The sequence below is a fragment of the Octodon degus genome, unplaced genomic scaffold (assembly GCF_000260255.1).
Source record: "Octodon degus isolate 3935 unplaced genomic scaffold, OctDeg1.0 scaffold00077, whole genome shotgun sequence".
Taxonomy (NCBI): domain Eukaryota; kingdom Metazoa; phylum Chordata; class Mammalia; order Rodentia; family Octodontidae; genus Octodon; species Octodon degus.
In genome coordinates, this window is record NW_004524653.1 from 8,676,463 (window position 1) to 8,682,306 (window position 5,844).

The following is a 5,844-nucleotide window of genomic DNA, read 5'->3' on the forward strand; positions in this document are numbered from 1 at the left end:
TTTAGCCAGGCATGGTGCCACACTCCTTTAATCCCAGCAATAAGTAATAAGAAATGCAAAGATCCCCATGAGTTTGAGACCTGACTGAGCAACACAGAGTTCAACACCAGCATGACAGTGAAACCCTGTCTCAAAAAGCAAAAGAAAAAAGAAAAATAGTGATGTACTCCATTTTCCCATGCTTTTTTCCTGTGTTGAAATACTGAATCTGTTATAAATCATGAAAATTTGCTGTTGCCAAATAAAACCATTTACATCAGTGTATCCTGAGCTTTAAAAAAAGGGCCTTTCTTTGCCACATAAACTCATTCTACCTTGGGAATTCACACAAGACAGCATGTTACAATCAGGAGGGTGACACAGAGAGGTTAGTAAGAGCTACTTTGGTCCTCAGTAAGTCTGTATCTAACTTTTTTTTTTTCCCTTGAGACAGTGTTTTGCCAGGTGGCCAGGCCTTCAACTCACTATGTAGCCCAGGCTGGCCTTGAACTCATGAGGATCCTCTTGCCTCAGCCTATGAGCACTGGGACTACAGGTGTGGACTACCACACCTGGCTTGCATCTAACTTGTAACTTCCTTAAATTTCTGAAGTACCTATATATTTCTCAACCAAAATTTCTCAAAAGCCTCATAATTACTTGCATTAAAAATCTAAACTCTGTGTTCAATCCTTGGTACCGCAAAAAAATAAATAAATAAATAAATAAAATAAAAAATAAAAAATAAAAAAAAATCCAAACTCGGGCTAGCAGGTACAGAGGCTGAGGTTTTGATCCCTGGGCCTTGTGTGCTCGCCCTGCCCCTGGGGCACAGTGAGACTGGGCATGGTTGTGTGCACCTGTAATCTCAGCTCTTGGGAAGCTGTAAACAGGCAGATCACTATGAGTCTGATCTAGTAGTAAGACCCTAAAAACCCTGTAGACCCTTCCCTAAAATACAAAAAACAAAAAAATAAACAAATAAAAAAAAAAACACAACCAAACAAAAACCAAAACAAAACAATAAACTCCACAACAAGGCAATATCTATGCAGACTGGCACCTGTTGACCTTATCTCCTCCCTTCCTCCTGGATCTTGCTGTCTTCCAGCAACAAATTCTCAAAACTAGCCAAGACAGTTCTTAATTACTGTAATAATGCTTTTCTTCAGCAAGGTATATGCACGCTTGTAATTCCAGCATTCTGAGAGGTTGATGTAGGAAGATGACAAGTTCAAGCCAAGCCTGGGCAATTTAATGAGACCTTGTCTCAAAATAAAAGTGTCAAAAAGGAGGCAGGTGTGGTGGGGCACACCTGCAATTCCAGCACTTAGAAGGCAGAGGCAAGAGGACCACTGCAAACTCAAGGTCAGCCTGAACTACTTAGCAAGACACTGTCTCAAGAAACCAAAACAAACAAACAAACAAACAAAGAGAAAGAGAAAAAAGGGGCCAGGGATATTGCTAAGTGCAAAAGCCCTGGGTCAATTTCTAGTACAAATAAATCATGTTGCCTGGAACATAACAGTCATTTCCTGAGGATTTGCAGAACTAATGGATGAGTCAAGGTGTTAAGAGACCCAGCTAAAACAAGATTTCCCAATCAAAATTCAAGGCTACCTTTTGGTTCAACTTCAATGTAACAGACACACAACACAAAAATTCAAGTTACACTTGTCAGATGAAGAAACAACCAGTTCATCTGCCAGGATTAATGGAAAAGTGCTTTAGGAACAACAACAAGAAAAACCCCAAGAGTGGTGGCACACAACTGTAATCCCAGCACTCTGGATCACAAGTTTCAGCCCAACCCAGGCAACTTATCATCTTACTGAGACACTGTCTAAAAATAAAAACTAAACAGAGGCTGGGATGTAGAGTGGTAAACTGGTGTAAGTACTAGGGAAGAGGACCAGAGGTGTGGGAGGGTATAGGAGCACACTATTCTTTGCCCTATGCAGCTCTCAGCTAGCTGTTCCTCAGTATTCTCTTTTATAATAAACTGGTAAACATTAAAAAAAGAAAAAAAAAAAAAAAAAAAGCTAGAGATGTGGCTCAGTGCCAGGGCTGGGTTCAATCCCTAATACTACAGAGAGTTAAAGAGTTGGGGATGCACGAAAGCCTGGATTCAATCCATACCGCAGCAAAATAAATTTAAAAAGGCATTGGACATACAAGGCAAGTTTTTCTTTACCATCTTTTTATTTTGGGATGGGGTACAGGGTCTCACTATATAAATCCAAGCTGTTTTTAAACTCACAATCCTCCCTCAACCCAGCAAATGCTGGGTTTACAGGTGTCACTGCACTTGGCTTACTTTATCACTTTTATATATGTGCAGTATTTTCTCTATAAATCTTTGGAAATCCTTGCCAACAAAAATATTTAAAGCCATGATAGATCATAGATTTCTCTAAATTTAAAATATTTGTTGATTAAATGGCTAAATCTGTAGCTAGCCACTTCTTACAGGCCTTCAGTTATTGGAATTAAAGATTTTTTTTTTTTGCACAGACATCTCATAAATCTGTTACACAGGCCTGATCTAAGATGCATGCCTTTTCTTTAGATGTCCTCCTCATTACAGAACCATTCCTGAGGGAAAAGGAGATCCAATAAATGAAACCTATCTGTAACACATACATATTAAAAAAAAAAAAAAAACATGTCAGCCTATCTTGTGCTTTCTAATCATGGGAATCTACAACTGTGAATCAAATCCTAACTCCTTACGTTGTCTACAAAGCCCTCCCTATAGAGTGCCAGAGAGATAGCTCAGCAGTCTAAGTGCCTGCCTGGCATGTGTAAGAATTCGTGTTTAATACCTGGTACTGCATGTTGTGCTAGCCCTGTGCACAGCTGGCCACTGAAACTGGATATTGTGGCACATGCCTGTAACCCCAGTGTTGGGGGAGGCTGAGACAGGAGGATCACTGAGTTCAAGCTGTGCAGTGAGAGATCCTGTACAAAAAAATAAATAAATAAAAAATAAAGAGCCCTATAGGGATCTGTGCCCTGGACACTTCTTTATATAGCACTCTAATAACCTGAATGGTCCTCAAAAACCCCAAAGCCTGTTTCTATCCTTGAGCCGTGTTTTTTTGTTTTTTTTTTTTGCCTAGAAAGCCATTCCCTCTGTCTGGAATTTGCTCTCTGCTCAATTATCCCCTCCTAAGAGAAGCCTTCTTGCCTGTCACTTTACTGTCACTTGTCACTATCTGTAATAATCTAGTTCATTCATTCATTTTCTTGTTTTTTTCCTCCTCACCCACTAGAATACCAGATGGGGCCTTGCTCATTTTGGTTTCTTCACTGTATCTCCAGAGATTAAACAGGTTTCAATAAAGCTATTAAATGAAACTAATTCCAGAGCACTGCTCTCCCACCCACACAAACCTGTGTAGGATTATGACTTTCCTCAATCCCAGACTCTAACCTGTAAAAATCAGGGTAACCAAAAGAGAAAGTTCCCTTGCTCTGAGGAAAGATAAAGGGTGGAAGGGGAGGGGCTGGTGATGTAGCTCGGTGGCACAGGGCCTGCCTGGCCAGCTGCAAGGTCCCGATTTTGATTCCTGGCACCAAAAACAAACAAACAACCTAAGGGACTGGCTTTGCTTGCCATGGTAGCACACGCCCATAACCCTAGCACTCAGAGGTGGGTAAGGCAGGAGGATTGTTCTAAGTTCAAGACCAGCCTGGGTTACAACGTGAGCTCAAAGTTCTGCCTGATCTGCACTGTAAGACTGTCTCAAAAAGGAAAAGAAAAAAAAAAAAAAAAAAGGTGGAAAGGGAAAAACTAGGTACAAGATGAGCTTCTGACATTATACAAAAATGGAGGCACACAGGCCAAAGAAGCGATTATGGGAACTCAAGGTGAAGAGAAAAAGAGCAAAGGTGGAATTCACACAAGAAGTGCTCTCTTCGGTGCCTCTGTGGATATTGCCGGGTGGCAAACACATGTGAGATACAGGCATAAACAAGACATAAAATGCTTATATTCTAGCACCCAGAAAAGACAAGAAATAATATGCAATTGTGGGATGAGGTGAATGCTATAGAGTAAATAAAAGTAGGGTGGTCGGGTGTGGTGGTGCACACCTATTACACCAGCAAGTGGGAGGCTGAGGCAGGAAGACTGCAGCAAATTCTTGGCCAGCCTGGTGTACATACATATTTGGACTACACAGCGAGACCTTGTCCCAAAACACTAATAAGAGGAAATGCCAGAACAGTATAGTTCGTGGGTAATAGGAGAAAGAGGGGGCTGACAATGGTGAGCTCAGACAAGACCTTTGTAAATCACAGTAAATAACTCAGCGGATCCTAAATCAGGTACCATTCTGCAGAGAAAAATGAAGTTCCGCAGAGATAAAGAAACTAGCCCTAAATTTCACTGATACGAACACGTTAAGTGCGGGGTCCAGGCGGCATAATTCCAAAGCCAAAACTCACAGAGGGTGGAGCCCCGTATTAGTGGCCATTTATTATACCCGAGGTGCGTGCACTAGAAATTGTTCCTCAGAACTCCGCAAAGTGAAATCACAACGCGCACTCCAGTCAAAGAAAGGGAAGCAGAAAAGATGAGTTCAAGGTGCCTCGAGCTAGGCGGGAAAGGAGACCGCTGGCCCATGCTCCCCGCAGGGACCCCAGAACCCAACAGGCCCGGTCGCCTCACACCCCGCTCACACTGCAGGGCCCGGCGCGCCGAGAACTGACGCACGGACGCAACCAATAAGAAACAGGCGTAAAGGCGAAGAGGTGACGGCGCAGCCAATCAGAGCAGAGCTGCAGGGGAAGGGGCGGGCGCTCAGGCGGCTCACGTTAGGCCGCGCTTCAGCCTCCCTCGCCCCTCACAGGCCCTGGTACTGCTAAGTGCGGACCCGAACCTAGATGCCAGGGAATGCGGCAGGTCTTTTCCGGGGAGGCGAGGACCTGGCTGGTGTGCGCCGCCCGCGGCAGAGGCTTATATTCCGGGTCTAACCTAGAGGTGCGGTCTTCGCTTGATGGCACTCGGAAGTGCCAGCTCTTCATCCCTCATTCAGCCGGGACCCGAGAGCCACCCTGCTAAGCCGTAGAAGCCCCTCGCCTCACCTTGTGGGGATACAGGAACAGAAGAGGGAATCCTAGCCGCACGCAGTCGCAAGCAGTACCCTCTCCTGTCGCTGCTCCGCCTCACATTCAAACCCAGGCAAAATGGCGCGGCAGCGAGGCTGCAGCCAGCGCGCATGTGTGAACGGGACGCGGCGTGGGGCAGGGCCAGGACCGCTCCGGCCCCGCCCAGGCTCGGAGGGCCAATCGGAACCACGCTGTGTTGGCGTGAAGTCACAAGTCTGAGTCTTCGGGCTGCGTTCTGACCGGCTTTCACTCAAACCCGGTCTTTCTGAAAGGAATTCAGGTTCTTCGGCAGGCTCTTGGGTAGTGACCTACTTCAGTGAAAAGGCTTGGCGCCTAGTAGCTGTTGAACGAACTGTGCAGATTGAAGGACGTGTCGTCACACACAGGAGAAACTCTTCAAAATAATTTCAGACCTTGGTAAAGTGCTATGAGAATAAAATAACTACGGGATAATATGACAGGCAGTGACTTGGAAGGTAAAAGGGATAACCAGTCACCTATTGCTATGGGGGAGCGGACCGCCTTGGAGGAAAGGGTTTAAGCAGGGAGGCCAGTGAGGAGGCCCCTGAATTCATCGAGGGTAGCCAGGACGAGGGTGAGGGGCGGGGCACGTGGAGAGAAATAGATAGCTTCAGGCTGTGTTTTAGAGAAAGAGCCCCAAGAATCCTGTGATGTTTTGCGCGGGAAGGAGGAACCAGTGGTGACTTCAACAACCCCAGACGTCGGTTGGGTTGTGACCAGTTTGTGGAC

General features: G+C 45.2%; 1 protein-coding gene across 1 annotated transcript in view; it reads right to left on the reverse strand.

Moving 5' to 3' along the window:
- Cse1l (chromosome segregation 1 like) overlaps positions 1 to 5,224 on the reverse strand; it is a 46,983-nt gene extending 41,759 nt beyond the window's left edge. Inside the window, exon 1 of the mRNA XM_004648964.2 lies at positions 5,071 to 5,224. The gene's annotated coding sequence lies outside the window, so the exon portion shown is untranslated. The remainder of the gene's footprint in view (positions 1 to 5,070) is intronic.
- Positions 5,225 to 5,844: the final 620 nt, after the last annotated feature.